The sequence below is a fragment of the Schistocerca piceifrons genome, chromosome 5 (genome assembly GCF_021461385.2).
Source record: "Schistocerca piceifrons isolate TAMUIC-IGC-003096 chromosome 5, iqSchPice1.1, whole genome shotgun sequence".
Classification (NCBI taxonomy): Eukaryota; Metazoa; Arthropoda; class Insecta; order Orthoptera; family Acrididae; genus Schistocerca; species Schistocerca piceifrons.
The window spans coordinates 11,597,616-11,616,635 of NC_060142.1; the positions used below are offsets into that span (position 1 = coordinate 11,597,616).

Consider the following 19,020-nt stretch of genomic DNA (forward strand, 5'->3'; position numbering starts at 1 on the left):
CTATTCTTGAAAAAGATGCCAAAGCATACCTTCATAACAACAGAGCAGAAAACTTTTGCCCAATCACAAACCAGTGAAAGACTACGTCACACTGCTATTCTGTGCCAATGCAAGTGGTGATTTGAAAATAAATCACTGCTTGTTACCATTCAGAAACTCTTCAAGTCTTCAAGAAGTGTAAAGTCCAGGAAAGAAGGTTAAATGTGAATTGGAGATCCAACAAGGCTTGGGTGGCACATGATCTATTTTGTGATTGGATCAGTGCAAGTGTTTGGTGCTTCAGTGAAAAAATATTTGCTTGAGATGAATCTGCCATTCAATGTTTTGCTTACCGTGGACAACACTCCTGCCCTTCTCCAGGTCTACAAGACCACCTCCTTATAGAATTTCAGTTCATCAAGATCCAATTTCTGCCTCCCAGCACCACACTGTTACTCCAATGTAAGGACCAGCAAATTATTTCTGAGGTTAAGAAGCTCTACACTGAAGCACTCTTTGGGCATTGCTTTGAGTTGACTGAAGCCACCAATCTCACTCTCAGAGGGATTTGGAAATATCACTTCAACATCATTGCCTACATCAAGATGATTGAAAAGGCATGGGATGGGGGTTACCAAGAAAACTCTAACTTCTGCTTCGAAGAAGCTTTGGCTGGAGTGCATTGTTGAATGTGACTCTGAGGCATTTGAGTTAGTACCTGTGGACTGTGTAGTCAACAAGATTGTGTCTTTGGCCAAGAGCATGGGACTAGAAGTGGATAACAATGATATCAGTGAGCTTGTGGAACATCACAGCCGAGAATTGGCCACCAAAGAGTTTGTGGAGTTGCAGTGTGTTTCACAGCAGGAAGTTCCATCATACATTGAAAATCGTCGCCCCAATAAAGCAATGGCTATGGGTGCTAAAAATTTATTTGACAATAATGCTGTGTCTCATTTTTGCCACATGTTGGAAGTGTTGGCAGAAACAAATTATATAGATAGCTTCCTAGCAAAAACGAATTAGTTATGTATTGTGAATAATAAAGTACATAAAACTGTATGTATAATATTCTTCAAATAAATGGTACGAATAAGATAAACCTTTTAGTACTTTTTCTGCACATAACGCACAATTGTATTTTACATTAATTTATAGAGGATAAATTGTTTCACTTAACGAATGTTTCGCACTAAGAGTGAGATTCTGGAACACTGTGCGAGGTTCCACTGTAGTTACTACAATGTTGGCCTTTGCTTGTATTAGCAGTTGTTGTAAATGCTCTCTTTTTAAGCCCGAATATCCTGTCAGTGTAGAGTGTGGCTAACCTACCTTAAATTTCAGCCCCAAATGTGAGTGTATTAATATGTATTAGACTTGCTTGACCACAGAATGATCTTCGATCACAGTGGCTAATAACTTATCTATCAGATGTTTCAACTGTAGGCCTTGATCCAGTATGAGATTGTTGATAATCTAACAAGAGCTTTGTTCCATCAGTCTTGGCCTTATCCAGTGTATTTTTGTTCATTGTCAGATTTTCTGTGATCAGTTCAAAGTCATATTTAATGCTTTGGAATACTAGGTGCTCAGGATGACCCCAGCTAATAAGTGAGCAAAGGAAAGTCATATGGCGCAAATGGCTGGGAGAGCCCGAAGAGCAGGTTCGGCCACTCAGTTGGAAAGGTTTTCCCTGTCCTCCGTGCCTGCAGCCACCTCTCCTTTGCGAAGTATGAGAGCTGTCTGTGTGGGTATAGATCACCATAGTGGTGTATATATTGTAGTGTCACAGACGAAAGACGAGGGAGAGGGTGAAACCTGGTGCTGTCGCACAGCTTACTCCTCTCAGAAAGTGATGCGGGACTACCAAGCTTAATGTCACTGTCTGGTGGAAGGCAAGTTACCTACTTGTGTTTTCCAGAATAAAGCACCTACTGCTTATAGTAAACATATGTTTGCAAAGAACTACATAGTCATGTTGAAATACGTGAGAATTCTTTTAATCGTACATTATAATGTGTAATCTTTAGAAAATATACTGTTATTCATTTGCTTTTACACTTTCAAATGTACCACAAAATTTAAAAACAGTTGTCACTATTAGAAATCACTCACCACATCTTCATATGGTGATTCACATCCTTCTACATCTACATACATACTCTGCATGGCTGTGGTTACCACATACCACTATTAATCACTTTCTTCCCTGTTCCACTCACAAATAGAGTGAGGGGAAAGCAACTGTCTGTAAGCCTCCATACGAACCTAATTTCACTCGTCTTATCGTCGTTGTCCTTAAGCAAAATATATGTTGGCGGCAGGAGAATCGGTCGGCAATTGGCCTCGAATACTGGGTTTCTGAATTTCCGTAATAGTGTCTCACGAACAGAGTGTCATCTTCCCTCCAGGTATTCTCGTTTGAGTTCCCAAATTGTCTTGGCAGTACTTGCCTGCCGGTTGAATCTCCCAGTAACAAATCTAGTAGCATGCCTCTGAATTTCTTCGATGTCTTCCTTTAATCTGACCTGCCGGGGATCCGAAACACTTCAGTAGTGCTCAAGAATGGGTTGCGCTAGTGTTCTATAAGCTGCCTCCTTTATAAACAAGCTGCATGTCTGCAAAATTCTCCCAATAAAATGAGGTTGAGAATATGCCTTCCCTACTACTGACTGTATGTGCTCGTTCCACCTGGTATCACTTTGCAGCATTACAGCTACATGTTTAGTGGAGGTGACTGTGTCAAGCGGCACATTGCTAATGCTGTATACACCTTTACAGGATTGTTATTCCTACAGATCCACATTAACTTACACATTTTTCTTCATTTAGAGCAATCTGCCATGTGTCACACCAACTAGAAATTGTGTCCAAGTCATCCTGTATACTCTAATAGTCATTCAACGATGACATCTTGCTGTATGCCAATCGTTATCAGACAGCTGCAGATTGCTGTTCGCTATGTCTGTCAGGTTGTTTATGTATGTAGAGGACAAGAGTGGTCCTCTCACTGGGGCACCCCTGTTGATACACAGATCTCTGATGAAACACACCATCGAGGACAACTTACTGGGTTCGATTGGTTAAGAAATCTTCGAACCACTCACATATCTAGGAATCTAATCTGTACTTGGAGCTGTACTGTCAACTGTGGAGTACCGTGTCAAATGCTTTTTTTCAAATCGAGGAATAGGGAATCTGCCAGCACTTCATTGATGGTTTGTAGGAATGGGGCAACACGACTTTCGCACGAATGATGCTTTCTATATCCTTGCTTATTTATGGACATAAGTTTTTCTGCCTCAAGAAATATTATATTCAAACTCGAGATTTGTTCAAGAATTCTACTGCAGACAGATGTTAAGGATATCGGTTTGTAGTTATGTGGGTCCATTCTGCTACCTTTTTTATGTACAGGAGTCACCTGCTGCACTTTTTTCCAGCTGCTCGGAACATTTTGTTGGGTGAGAGAGCCACAATTACTGCAAGCTAAGTAGAGGCGAATTCAGCAGAGTACTCTGTAAAACCAAATTTAGATTCCATCTGGACCTGTGACTTATTTGTTTTCAATTCTTTTAGTTGCTTTCCCTATTTCTATGTCCCCCAGGTGGGAGTCTGTGCCACAATCAAATGATCGTATGCCTGTTTAATGATTTTATGTACGACCAGAATTTCTTTGGGTTCTCAGCAAGATCTTTCACTAAGATATGACAGTGGAAGTTGTTTTATGCTTCACTCAATGATCTTACGGATGCACAAATGGCTACTAACCTTTTCGTGTCAACATTTGCTCATTCTTTTGTGAACCGAGAGTGCAACAATCTGTTTCCTCATAATTTTCCAAATTTGATTATTAATCCGCAGAGGATCTTTTCCATCCTTAACCCACATAGTTTGAAGCTACGTCTCCAGACTGTAATGTACAATTAGTTTAATTTTTGCACACAATTCTTCTACATCCTGCATGTTAGATCTAAATGGTGTCCATTCATTATGATGTATACTTTAGTCATTACAACAAAACTTATCCTGCTTGCCAGGCTAGGCTGTAGCTACGAAACCGCACACACGTATTTGTGTTTGACACAGGCTGTCTCTTGGCGAGTAGGCAGCACAGTGACTTTACTCTGACAGGAGCTTCTTGGAAGTGAGCAGTAACTGACCTCAAAATAGAACTGTCCTCCTGACCCTGGTAATGCCTCAGAACTATGAGAGGCTCGGCTTCTTCCTCTCATCTAGTTGGCAACTTGTAATACTGCTCTGTTGTGTAGTATCTCTGCTGTGGTCGATCCTTTTTGCACCGCTTCTGATATTTGACGGCACGGGGCATCGCAGTTCACCCCCACTTCCTGCCTGCAATCTGCCCCGACGTTGGGTACGGAAATGGAAAGTGACGGTTGAGGGAAGGAAAGAATGCTGACACAGTTGCAGAGGTAGATGCTGAGCACGCACCCTCACACCGGTATACACACTGTGCTCGGTCGGAAATGCCGACCGGGAAACCGACCGCAGAGTGCGCGTTGGCACTCGTAGACGCAGAGGCTGATGATACGACAGGTGGGCCGCATAGGATGATGTCTGGGTGCTCTGGCTGGGTGGGCAGGTGTGACCCTGTTGCTGGCAGCATCATAGGCTGCCGGCACGACTTGACAGTGATGGCAACGCCAGGCTGATGTCCATGAGCATTTCCCATGTGCCGTCGGAGGCGATGCCTGCAACTGTAACGGTGGCTGCCGCATGCCCTGTCTTCGTGCTGGATCTGTGAACCAAAAGGCATTGAAGAATCTTCCAAGTAGATTGGCCGAAGCTGCTTCTGATGCCATCTGTGTAACCCCATCAAACAGTGGATAATGTAGATGGAAAGGGACAGTAGCTCAGACGCCACACGCAATTCCCATCTGCAATCCCTGTATGTTCCAGTGTGGCCCAGCAAAATCTATGTGCAAGCATTGCTAAGACCCGTCAGGATATGGCCAGTCAGAATACCACTGTGGGGTAGTGGACTGACACATTGGAGTCATGACCTCTATTTGTGCTTTCCTGCCCCCTACCCCTACCCCCCCCCCCCCCCCCCACCACCACCCCCACCACCATTCTTCCTTCCCAGACTGCATTTCCTTCATCATGCCCCTCCCTCCTCATCCTTGCTCCTTCCCTGCTGCCCCCTCCTTCCCCTCTCTTGGTTTTCTTACTTAAGTTGACCTGGCTATCCACCTGGTTCCCTGCGTTCCTTGTGGATTTGTTCCTCTTGCCTCTTCTCTTTCATAATTTTTGGCATTTCTGGTACCCCCTTGGAGTTTGACCTCCACTTCTAAATTTTCTGTCTTTAGTGTGAGTCGTTTGGGGAGGAACTTCTTCCCTAGTATCTATGGCATGGATTTCTCTCCCTCCCCTTACTGCCGCTTTTCATCTGCCATATCCCCCCTCAAACCCAACCGATCACCAGCATGTGCAGCCAGTCTGTTGGTGGGGTGTTATGTGCCCATCTGGCTGAGCTCATTGACAACACAGGGATTACACTACTGATACCCGACGTGTTCCCTCTCCGTGTATGCCCAGGAGGGATTGATTGTCATCTTGGAGCATCAGATCTCCCAGCAACAGCTGTTGTGCCAAACAGCCATTTCTGTGGGTGGGTAGTATCCATGGGGAGATCCCCTGGTCAGAGTGGGTGGTATCAGGGCATATGCTTGGCGCATGAAGTGTATCTAAGTGCAAAAATCTGGACATTTTCGAACTGCTATCTCTTCGAGTAGTAGCGGCTCCTAAAATGTTGCTTCGTATGACCATTCAGTCTTCCCTTACCTGGATACATCCTGGGAGGTGGACCAGGCTTGCCATCTTAGGATGAAACATTTTCCCCGCTACCCTGTCTGTACTAGGATGGACAGGGACACATTCACTGCCACAAAACTGTTGTTTTTTTGTGGAGAATATCGTGTACAGGTTTGACGAAGTGGAGTATCTCGATAAGATGCAGTCGGGCTCCCTGTAAATCATCGCTTGCCAGATTGCCCAGCTTACGGAGAGAGGGAAGAAGATCCAAGAGTACAAGTCCCTGGATCGTCTGTCATATGCTGAGGCTTGCCAAAAATTTTACCGACTCCACCCAGTTTCGATTTCTTCTACTTTTGCCTCTGTTACATCCTTTCTCTGTCCTATCTCTTCTGCATCTCAGCCCTTTCACCCTTTCATCTCCTCCTCCCCTGCAGTTCCCATGCCCTTCCCTCTGGATGTCACTCCCCCTCCCCAGCTAAAGAAGTACCCCCATTCTTCGGTGCACACCAGTGATGGGGCTGTAGCCCGGGACCCCTTTCCCTGACATGTCTTGTGGCGGAGGCCTACTATCACAACTTAGCCTTGGGGGCACATTGTCTGTGCACTGCAAGGTCACCCTTTCTCTCTTTCGGTTCTGGATCTTGCAGAAGCCTGCCCTCCTCAACCTCCAAAAGAGAAAAAGAAGAAACATAAGTCTCAGGACAAGGCCCCTCTGGTGCCCCCAGAGGTGCCATCTCCCCCTTCACCTCTTGTTTACGGATGTCACCCCATCCTCGTTGATGACCACTGACATTACTTCCCCTTGGCTTCTTTATGCCTAACCTGGACTCCCACCACACGATAATTCAGTGGATTTGCAACAAATATTACTGTCACCTATCTTAAACACAACTTGTTTCCTCTTATTCTGTGTTCTGTCTTGCTCTTCAAGAAATGCGCTTCCATGATGACCACTCTCCAATGTTTCGTGGTTATCAGGCATTCTTTCAGAATTGTGCAGGCCACAGGATAACATCTGGAGGGGTCTGCACTTTGGTTTGCACCGATGTCATTTTGTGACTGGATTCCCCTTCGTACCTACATGGAAGCAATAATGGTACAAGTGTGAATGACCCCAGCAATCACCATTTGCAAAGTCTACCTCCCTCCAGGTAGGCCATTTCCTTGTGTTGACCTGCCTACCCCCCCCCCCCCCCCCCCCCCCCCCATGAACCATGGACCTTGCCGTTGGTGAGGTGGCTTGCGTGCCTCAGCGATACAGATGGCCGGTAGTGCAACCACAACGGAGGGGTATCTGTTGAGAGGCCAGACAAACATGTAGTTCCTGAAGAGGGGCAGCAGCTTTTTCAGTAGTTGCAGGGGCAACAGTCTGGATGATTGACTGATCTGGCCTTGTAACATTAACCAAAACGGCCTTGCTGTGCTGGTACTGCGAACGGCTGAAAGCAAGGGGAAACTAGAGCCAATAATTTTTCCCGAGGACATGCAGCTCTACTGTATGATTAAATGATGATGGCATCCTCTTGGGTAAAATATTCCGGAGGTAAAATAGTCCCCCATTCGGATCTCCGGGCGGGGACTACTCAGGAGGACGTCGTTATCCGGAGAAAGAAAACTGGCGTTCTACAGATCGGAGCGTGGAATGTCAGATCCCTTAATCGGGCAGGTATGTTAGAAAATTTAAAAAGGGAAATGGATAGGTTAAAGTGAGATATGGTGGAATTAGTGAAGTTCGGTGGCAGGAGGAACAAGTCTTTTGGTCAGGTGATTACAGGGTTATAAATACAAAATCAAATAGGGGTAATGCAGGAGTAGGTTTAATAATGAATAAAAAAATAGGAGTGCGGGTTAGCTACTACAAACAGCATAGTGAACGCATTATTGTGGCCAAGATAGACACAAAGCCCATGCCTACTACAGTAGTACAAGTTTATATGCCAACTAGCTCTGCAGATGATGAAGAAATAGATGAAATGTATGACGAGATAAAAGAAATTATTCAGGTAGTGAAGGGAGACGAAAATTTAATAGTCATGGGTGACTGGAATTCGAGTGTAGGAAAAGGGAGAGAAGTAAACATAGTAGGTGAATATGGATTGGGGGGAAGGAATGAAAGAGGAAGCCGCCTTGTAGAATTTTGCACAGAGCATAACTTAATCATAGCTAACACTTGGTTCAAGAATCATAAAAGAAGGTTGTATACATGGAAGAATCCTGGAGATACTAAAAGGTATCAGATAGATTATATAATGGTAAGACAGAGATTTAGGAACCAGGTTTTAAATTGTAAGACATTTCCTGGGGCAGATGTGGATTCTGACCACAATCTATTGGTTATGAACTACAGATTGAAACTGAAGAAAGGTGAGAATTTAAGGAGATGGGACCTGGATAAACTGAAAGAACCAGAGGTTGTAGAGAGTTTCAGGGAGAGCATAGGGGAACAATTGACAGGAATGGGGGAAAGAAATACTGTAGAAGAAGAATGGGTAGCTCTGAGGGATGAAGTGGTGAAGGCAGCAGACGATCAAGTAGGTAAAAAGACGAGGGCTAATAGAAATCCTTGGGTAACAGAAGAAATATTGAATTTAATTGATGAAAGGAGAAAATATAAAAATGCAGTAAATGAAGCAGGCAAAATGGAATACAAACGTCTCAAAAATGAGATAGACACGAAGTGCAAAATGGCTAAGCAGGGATGGTTAGAGGACAAATGTAAGGATGTAGAGGCTTGTCTCACTAGGGGTAAAATAGATACTGCCTACAGGAAAATTAAAGAGACCTTTGGAGAGAAGAGAACCACTTGTATGAATATCAGGAGCTCAGATGGCAACCCAGTTCTAAGCAAAGAAGGGAAGGCAGAAAGGTAGAAGGAGTATATAGAGGATTTATACAAGGGCGATGTACTTGAGGACAATATTATGGAAATGGAAGAGGATGTAGATGAAGACGAAATGGGAGATAAGATACTGCGTGAAGAGTTTGACAGAGCACTGAAAGACCTGAGTCGAAACAAGGCCCCGGGAGTAGACAACATTCCATTAGAACTACTGATGGCCTCGGGAGAGCCAGTCATGACAAAACTCTACCATCTGGTGAGCACGATGTATGAGACAGGCAAAATACCCTCAGACTTCAAGAAGAATATAATAATTCCAATCCCAAAGAAAGCAGGTGTTGACAGATGTGAAAATTACCGAAGTATCAGTTTAATAAGTCACAGCTGCAAAATACTAACGCAAATTCTTTACAGACGAATGGAAAAACTGGTAGAAGCGGACCTCGGGGAATATCAGTTGGGATTCCGTAGAAATGTTGGAACACGTGAGGCAATACTGACCTTACGACTTATCTTGGAACAAAGATTAAGAAAAGGCAAACCTACGTTTCTAGCATTTGTGGACTTAGAGAAAGCTTTTGACAATGTTGACTGGAATACTCTCTATCAAATTCTGAAGGTGGCAGGAGTAAAATACAGGGAGCGAAAGGCTATTTACAATTTGTACAGAAACCAGGTGGCAGTTATTAGTCGAGGGGCATGAAAGGGAAGCAGTGGTTGGGAGAGGAGTGAGACAGGGTTGTAGCCTCTCCCCGATGTTATTCAATCTGTATATTGAGCAAGCAGTAAAGGAAACAAAAGAAAAATTCGGAGTAGGTATTAAAATTCATGGAGCAGAAGTAAAAACTTTGAGGTTTGCCGATGACATTGTAATTCTGTCAGAGACAGCAAAGGACTTGGAAGAGCAGTTGAACGGAATGGACAGTGTCTTGAAAGGATGATATAAGATGAACATCAACAAAAGCAAAACGAGGATAATGGAATGTAGTCAAATGAAGTCGGGTGATGCTGAGGGGATTAAATTAGGAAATGAGACACTTAAAGTAGTAAAGGAGTTTTGCTATTTAGGGAGTAAAATAACCGATGATGGTCGAAGTGGAGAGGATATAAAATGTAGACCGGCAATGGCAAGGAAAGCGTTTCTCAAGAAGAGAAATTTTTTAACATCAAGTATAGATGTAGGTGTCAGGAAGTCGTTTCTGAAAATATTTGTATGGAGTGTAGCCATGTATGGAAGTGAAACATGGACGATAACTAGTTTGGACAAGAAGAGAATAGAAGCTTTCGAAATGTGGTGCTACAGAAGAATGCTGAAGATAAGGTGGGTAGATCACGTAACTAATGAGGAGGTATTGAATAGGATTGGGGAGAAGAGAAGTTTGTGGCACAACTTGACTAGAAGAAGGGCTCAGTTGGTAGGACATTGTTTTGAGGCATCAAGGGATCACAAATTTAGCATTGGAGGGCAGCGTGGAGGGTAAAAATCGTAGAGGGAGACCAAGAGATGAATTCACTAAGCAGATTCAGAAGGATGTAGGCTGTAGTAGGTACTGGGAGATGAAGAAGCTTGCACAGGATAGAGTAGCATGGAGAGCTGCATCAAACCAGTCTCAGGACTGAAGACCACAACAACAACGACCTGCCTACCTTAATACAGCAGCTCCCACCCCCATATCTCCTCCTCGGAGACTTCAATGCATGCCACTCCCTGTGGGGGAATGCCACTTCGACAGACAGGGGTCTTCTAATTGAGCAACTCGTTAGAGACTCATTTGTTTCTCCTCAATGACAGATATCCTTCAGTGTCACTTATGGCACTTTTTATCCTATAGATCTCACGGTCTCCTCCCCTGGTCTCACAACTTCTGTATGTTGGTCACCCTGTGATGATCTTAGTGACAGTGACCACTTTCTGGTGAGTCTGTTGTTCTCTGCTGCCAGCAGACAGACACAGGCTCCCACATTGGGCATTCTGCAGAGCCAATTGTCCTTTATATACGTCTGCTGTGCACTTCAACACCTCTATCTCACATTGTTTTGATGCGATAGTGCAAGATGTCTCTGTTCTTGGTGCTGCTGGCACTGGTATCCCACTATCCACAGGTCCCTCTAGTCATTGACTGGCACTGTGATGGACCAAGGATGTAGCAGTCGCTATTCCGGACTGCCAATGAGAGCTCCAACGATTTAAATGGCACCCTTCACAGACCAGCGTTATCATTTTGGGGTATCTCCGTGCTGTCTCGCTGCCTTTTTAGGCAGAGTCAAGGGGAATGCTGGGAGAGCCATTTTTCCTCCCTGGGGATGTATGCCTCTTCATTGTAGGTTTAGTCCCAGCTCCATAGCCTTCTGGGCTGCCAGTGATAAACAGCTGTCTAGGGCCTTATCCTACATGGTGCTCTGTGTGCTGATCCATGCAGAACACCTAACCACACATTTACGACATTGTCAGCGTCCTCTTCCTATCCTGCCACCTTCAGCAAAAATGCTGAGTTGAAGAAACAGCCCTAGCTGTTTCAACCCTTACCAAGCTGAATCCTATAATGAAGCCTTCACTGAATGGAAATTTGTGCAGGCTCTTACCCTTTTCACATGACATGGCCCCAGGCCTGAATTCCATCCGCAAGAAGATGATCGAACACCAGGATGTTACCCAGAGACATCATCTACTCAGGTTCTTCAAGTGCATTTGCGTCACAGGTGTCTTCCCCTTGTAATGGCGAGACAGCATAGTTATCCCTGTCTGTAAACATGGGAAGAACCCAGCATCTTTAGACAGCTATTGCCAGATACCCTGACTCATGTACTTTGTAAACTGCTCGAGATGATGGTTAGTTTCTGATTATCTTGGGTACTTGACTCTCAGGGCCTTTTGTCCCCATATCAGTGTGGCATTTGGGAAGGACAATATACAACTGACAATATATAACTGACCATTTACTGAGATTGGAAACAGCAATCCGACAGGCTTTCACTAACTACCGACACCTTGTCACCGTCTTCTTTGACCTAGATAAGGCAAACGACATGGCTTGGCACCGTCAAATTTTAGTTATGATCCACGACTGGGGCATTCATGGCCCTCTTCAGATTTTTATCCACGACTTTTTATCCCACCGGCTCTTCCGGGTTGGAGTTGACACTTCATTCAGCACCCATTGGATCCAGGAAAACAATATCCCACAGAGTTGTGTGTTAAGTGTCACACTCTTCATCATTGGCGTCAGTGGGCTTGTAACTTCTGTGGGGCCTCTGGTTACCCTGACATTGTACACTATGTGATCAAAAGTATCCAAACACCCTCAAAAACAGGAAGTAATCATTAGACATCTTGAGAGAGAACAGAATAGGGTGCTCCACAGAACTTACAGACTTCGAATGTGGTCAGGTGATTGGGTGTCACTTGTGTCATATGTCTGTATGCACTCCTATACATCCCTAGATCCACTGTTTCCGATGTGATAGTGAATTGGAAACATGAAGGGACACGTACAGCACAAAAGAGTACAGGCCGACCTTGTCTGTTGACTGACAGAGACTGCCGGCAGTTGAAGAGGGTCATAACATGTAATAGGCAGACATCTATCCAGACCATCACACAGGAATTCCAAACTGTGTCAGGATCCACTGCAAGTACTATGACTGTTAGGCTGGAGGTGAGAAACCTTGGGTTTCATGGTCGATCAGCTGCTCATAAGCCAAACGATGCCTCGATTTGTGTAAAGAGAGTTGAATAATCACAGTACACAATGTGACGATCCAATGGCAGGGTGTGGGTATGGCGAATGCCCTGTGAACGTTATTTGCCAGCATGTGTAGTGTAGTGCCAACAGTAAAATTCAAAGATGGTGTTTTTCATGGAGGGGGCTTGCACCCCTTGTTATTTGGTGTGGCACTATCACAGCACAGGCCTACATTGATGTTTTAAGCACCTTCTTGCTTCCCACTGTTGAAGAGCAATTTGGGGATGACGATTGCATCTTTCAACACAATCGAGCACCTGTTCATAATGCAGGGCCTATGGCGTAGTGATTACATGACAATAACATTCCTGTAATAGACTGGTCTGCACAGAGTCCTGACCTGAATCCTTTAGAACCCCGTTGTGATGTTTTGAAACATCGACTTCATGCCAGGCGTCACCTCCCAACATCAATACCTCTCCTCAGTGCAGCACTCCAGCACCTGGTTGAACGTATGCCTACGAGAGTGGGAGGTGTCATCAAGGCTAAGGGCGGACCAACATCTTAGGAATTTCACCATTACTGGTGGAGGGTTCCAAGAACTTGTAAATCATTTTCATTCAGGTGTCCGGATACTTTTGAGCTCATAGTGTACGTTGCCAATTTTTGCGACTGGTGCAGCTCCCACTTGGTAGCATCTGCTGAACGCCAGCTCCAAGCTGCCATCCAACAGGCTTCTGCGTAGGCTTTCTCCCTCCAAAACATTGGTTATGCATTTTTGTCATCAACCCACAGTACACTGCGATCTAGAACTTTATTTAGGCAACCACTTTATTTAGGCACCTCGATGTTGTAGCACAGTCCCATTTCTTGTGCCTTATTTTTGATAAAAATCTGACATGGCTGCTCCATATTTACCAACTGAAGACTACCTGCAGGCAATGCCTACTATTTTCCACCTCCTGGCCCACACATCTTGGGGTGCATACAGTGCTGTTCTCCTCCATCTTTACCACACTCTGGTTTTATCCAGACTAGATTGTGGTTGTCAGCTTTATGGATCGGTGGTTCCTTCCACTCTGAAACTACCTGATCCTGTTCGTCATTATGGGATGTGCATAGCTATCAGTGCCTTTCCCATCAACAGTCTCCTCACAGGAGCAGTGATTCCTCCACTACAAATATGATGGAGTCAGCTCCTGGTTTCTTATGTGGTCGCCATTTGATGATTCCTTGACTGCCCTCGGGTGGGATTGCCGGTTGGGGTGCGTCTCACTTTCCTCTGTTGGGATCTCCATCTCAACTCACTGTAAAGTGCCCCTTGTTGTTTTTCTTGCACCCTCCCCTCCCACCCCCCCACCCCGCCCCCGCACCCCCACCCCCACACCCACACCCCCGTCACCCTTGGATGATGCCTTGACCATGGATTAGAATTGAGCTGTTCCAGGGTCCTAAGATCTCTGCCTTCCCAATGATATTCCAGTGTCTTGTACGTTCCATTCTCGAAGGGTTCTAGGGTGCTAACATCTTTTGCACTGATGCTTCTAAAATTATAGATAAGGTGGGATACTTCTGCTGGCATGGAATACCATTTACGGTCAGGGTCATGTTGTGTGCTCACAGTAGAGGTGCTCACCATTAACCATTTTCTTTCTGAGGCCTCCCTCCACAGTGTTTTAATATTTACCTACTCAGTGAGCAGCCTGCAGGCTATAGACCGATGCTACTCTCATCGCTGTTTGGTCTCTGCCATCCTTGACCACCTCTCTACCCTCGGCCATACCACCCGCTAAGTTGGCTTCCTCTGGGTCCCAAGTCATGTGGTATCCAAGGGAATGAACTGGCTGACCTTTTGGCTAAAGAGGCAGCTAGTTATCCCCCCATTCCCTTTCATGATTCGAGGTGCAGATATGCGGATACACATCTGCTGCTCTCAGTAATAAGCTCTGCACAATCAGGGAGACTACTGCAGTCTGGTACATTTCCCTTCACTTCTCTTGGAAGGAGTCCATTGTCTTATGCTGTCTATGCGTCAGTCATCTGGGCTCTCCCATTGCTTTCTTTTGTATAACAAGCCACCTCCACAGTGTGGCTGTGGAGCCAGACTGATGGCATCCCATATATTAGTGGAATATCTCCTTCTTTTGGCCCTTTGTAGTAAGTATAACCTTCCAGATTTGTTTAATATTAGCAGACAGTTCATGGATGGTTGAACTGGTCCTCAGTTTCCTACGTGAAAGTGGTTTTATCTTAGACGTTCTATCTTAGACGAGTAATTTTTGGAACTGTGGGACTGATGGCCTCGCCATTTAGTCCTGTACCCTCCTGAATCAATCTGTTTATTTGTGCATCCATTCCCAGCCATGTACAATTTTGCCTTGCCAACTGCTTGGTATGGACAATAGCCCAGTGTCCTTATTGCAACAACCAAAGAACTTCTCACTGGAGGGACTGAGGGACCTTGACTCTACCATTGCCACTTTTTGTGTGCAGCAGCAGGATGCCCATCTGCACAGAGATGGCACACCGGCAAGCAAAGTAGTGACTACTGGGCAGTGGATCTCCTTCAGACTCTGCCGTCACCCACAACAAACCAACTCAAAGCACCTCCTGTGCGACCCTGTAGAAGATGACCAGAAAGTCTTCCAAAAGTCGGATTTCGTCTGAACCAATATGATGATAGGAATCCTCATAGGAATCAAAATGCAGCATTGATGCCAGTAAGAAACCTCGACAGGGGGTTGGCTTTGGACTGTTTGGTAGAGAGTCGATATGACAACACAACTTGTACTGGTAATTGGACAAGACAAGGGCATGCCGTCATAACTTTTGGCTGTACATGCTGGGGCAGGCTGGGAGGAGCCAAACAGAGCCATCAGTGGTCTGTTGTGCATTACTAGAGAAAATCGATAGCCATACAGGTACCGACAGAAGTGCATAACCACATAAAAGATATCCTTCAACTTGACTGTAATTGCAGTGGCCCTCAGTCAATGCCATTGACGCATATCCAATTGGCCTGTCCCTGGGGCTCACTTGGTGTGACAACACCACACCATGAGCATCTTCTGCAGTAATCACAGGCTTGCAGGGGTCGATGTGGACCAAACGCCAATCATTTAGTACTGTGTCTTTCAGTCGCAGGACAGTGGTCAGACGTTTGGCTGACAATACGAATGGAATGCCCTTGCAGCCACACAACTGATTCAAAGACACCACAATCTGAGTGGCATTTGGTATACAATGGATGTAACAGGTTAGCTTCCCCATTACAGCTTGCAATTTTGATACGTTACAGGCAAGTTACGAATGGCCACTGAATGTGACTGACAGGTGGATGCTGTGTACATTAATCACCTGGTCAAGTTACTCCATTTCAGTGAGAAAGAAGGAACACTTAGAGCTGTTGCATGTCAGTCCCATTTCGGACAACAGTTGAAACAATGCCTTTAAATTTTGTAAGTTTCCTGTTGTCATACGACCAGAGACAACTGTATAATCTTAACAGAACAAGAAGGTACTTGTGGCGTCAGTCGCTAGAGGAACCTTCGGAAAGCAGCTGGGGTGGAAGTGCTACCGAATGGTATCTGCTGAAACTGGAATAATCACTCGTGTGTGTCGATCACAAAAATCTTCTTTGACTCTTCATCTAAAGGCAATTGCAGATAGGCCTTCTGGAGATTAATTTTGGATAGAAATGACCCTGATCTAATTTGTTCATGAAATTCTCAGGAAGGGGCAATGGAAATGAATCAACAACAGTTGACGGTTAGTTGAAAGTCTGCACAGAGTCTCAACTCACCCGACAATTTAGTAAGGACCTCCATGGCTGACATCCAATGGCTGGCTGACATTGTTTTGATGATGTCACTGTCCTGCAACCATTGCAACTCTGTGGCAGCCCAGTCCCATAATGCATAACGGATGGGACAAGCACTAAATAACTTTGGCTGTGTGTTGTCTTTCAATGTTGTGTGGGCTTCAAAACCTTGGGCCTTGCCTAAACTACAGTGGAACAGTGAACTGTACTTGTCACATAATCCATTAATATTGGTCGGAAACCAAGATGAATTAATTTGTAATGTGTTCCCATGAACTGACAATCCGAAAAAGTCAAGGCTATCCATTTAAAAAGTGTTTCCAGACTCATAAGAGAACAACACATGAAATAACACTGTTTTGGCGGTACTACGGAAATGACTGGTAAACTGCCAACTCCAGGCAATGGAATAGATTGTCCATTATATGCTGACAACGAGTGACGTGGTTTGCTCAAGCTATGGGTTAGCTAACCATTTGTACCTAGTGCAGTTGAGCAGTGTAACAGTATTTAACTGAAATTAACACACTCGTCATCTCTTGCTGGTGACTGTACGGCACCAGCAGTCTCTAAGAAGGGTCAGATCAAATACAATGCCGACAGGTATGACCCTAAATAGTTTCCCTCCCTTGCTACACCATGGGAGGAATGTAGGTCTACAGAACAGAGAGATCGATATTTGCCCCGATTTTTAGTCTGTAGCAGAACTGGTGGGGACTCCTTTCTACCTACGAAGCCTCAGTTTTTCATTAACACCTTGAGGGTAAGCTTGGAGAAGTGACAGTGCTGTCAAAGATGCGAAACAGCGCAGTCTTGATTCAGACAGCATCCCCAGCCCAATCCCGAGCATTACAGCCTGTAACAAGCTGGGTGATTTCCTGTTTCCGTCACTCCCCATAAAAGCCTCAACATGGTCCAGGGGATCATTTTCCATCGCGATCTCCTCTTGCAGTCTGACGTCTGACGACAAGCTTCATGCCAACTTAGAACGGCGGGGTTGTCATTTCATCCAGCACATTTACAGGGGACCCAAAGACAACAGGGATGCTACTGATGCCTTCATCTTGGCCTTTGAGGGTGATTCATTTGCCTGAAAAGGTCAAGGTGATGGTTTACCACTGTGATGTTAAACCATATGTCCCTCCTCCTATGCGGTGCTTTAAGTGCTGGAAGTTCAGGCACATCTTCCCACTACACTTCCAGTGCCATATGTCAAAACTGCGGATGTCCACTGCACCCAGATACTGAACGTGCGCCTCCTCCCACTACCATCAACTGTGGAGAGCACCACGGCCCCTGCTCACAAGACTGCCCAGTACTCCAAAAGGAGCGGAAAATCATGGATTACAAGATCATGGACCAGTTGACTTACACAGAGGCTAAACGTTAATTTGAAAGATTACATCCCATTTGGTTGATGTCTACATATGCTGAAGCTATGTCACCATCACCATCCCAAGTGCCAGTGGTTCCTCACTCTGTGCCATAAACAGTGGGGCCTCCAGGCCACCAGAATACATTCGCCCCCTTGATGGTAGGGAGCAAATCTTCCTCCGTTGCTCCCAAAGCTTCTACTTTGGGAGCAAGCCCCCCCCCCCCCCTTCCCCCCCCAAACGCAAGGGACATCTGTTCCCTCCCCCCTGCTGGTGAAGCAGCAGTCTCCTCTGGCTCCTCTGTGGAAGAGGTCCCTTGGGACCCTCTCTCCCAAGATCTCCACTAATGTCACGGCAGACACTCTCCAGTGGCTAAAGGAGCCAAAAGCTGCTGGACAAAGAGCTTCACCGTCTTCCTCCGTGCTTGAAGCTGCTTCGCAGAAATCTTCCCAGCAAGCCCCTAAGGAGAAGCAAGAGAGCAAGCAAACTAAGTAGTAGTCTGCTAAGAAACAAGACCCTCTGGTGCCCCCAAAACAACCACTCTCTATCAATTCTGCATCTGAGGATGCGGTGGAGATCTTAGTGTCCCCTGCATACCTGGATCTCACGGATGCTTCCTCCACCATAGAAAAGGCTACAAAGGCTCAATCGGTAGCAGCAGGTGACCCTGAGGTGTAACCTGCCTCCTTGCACACTTCATGTCTTCCCAACCTCATGATAACATCATCCTCCTGTAGAATTGCGGCTGTTTTTTCCATCACCTGGCAACTCTTAAGCTTTACACCTACTTTCTGCATTGCCCTTCAGGAAACCTGGTTCCCAGAAATGCTGACCCCTGCCATCTGCAGCTGTAGGGGACATAACAAGAATCATAGTGATTATAATAGAGTGTCAGGTGGAGTTTATGTCTGTGTCCTGAACTCAGTATGCAGTGAACCTGTGCCCCTTCAAACCTCTCTTGAAGCAGTGGCTGTCAAGATAAGGATGATGCAGAAAATAACTGTCTGCAACATATATCTTCCTCCAAATGGTGCAGTACCCCTGAACACATTAGCTGCACTGATTGATCAACTCCTTAAACATTTCCTACTTTTGGGAGATTTGAACACTCGTAACCCTTTGTGGGGTGGCACCGTGCTTACTGGCCTAGGCAGAGATGTCGAAAATTTACTGTCACAACTCTACCTCAACCTGTGCCTTTTAAATACAGGTGCACCCACTCATTTCAGTGTGGCACATGGCACATATTAGGCTATTGATCTCTCTGTTTGCAGTCCTGGCCTTCTCCCATCTATATACTGCAGAGAACATGACGACCTGTTGGTAGTGACCACTTCCCCATCTTCCTGTCACTGCCCCGGCGTCAGGCCCACAGATGGCTGCCCAAATGGGCTTTAAACAAGGCAGGCTGGAAAACTTCCACCACTGCTGTCACTGTTGAATCTCGCCCACATGGTAACATTGCTGTGGCGGTTGAGCAGGTAACTAGAATGATCGTTTCTGTGGCGGAAAAGAATACACGACCCCTCGTTCTTTAGGGTGCCCCTG

General features: G+C 45.5%; 1 protein-coding gene across 1 annotated transcript in view; it reads left to right on the plus strand.

Moving 5' to 3' along the window:
• LOC124798078 overlaps positions 1–19,020 on the plus strand; it is a 362,131-nt gene that overhangs the window by 17,110 nt on the left and 326,001 nt on the right. The gene's annotated exons all lie outside the window — the stretch shown is intronic.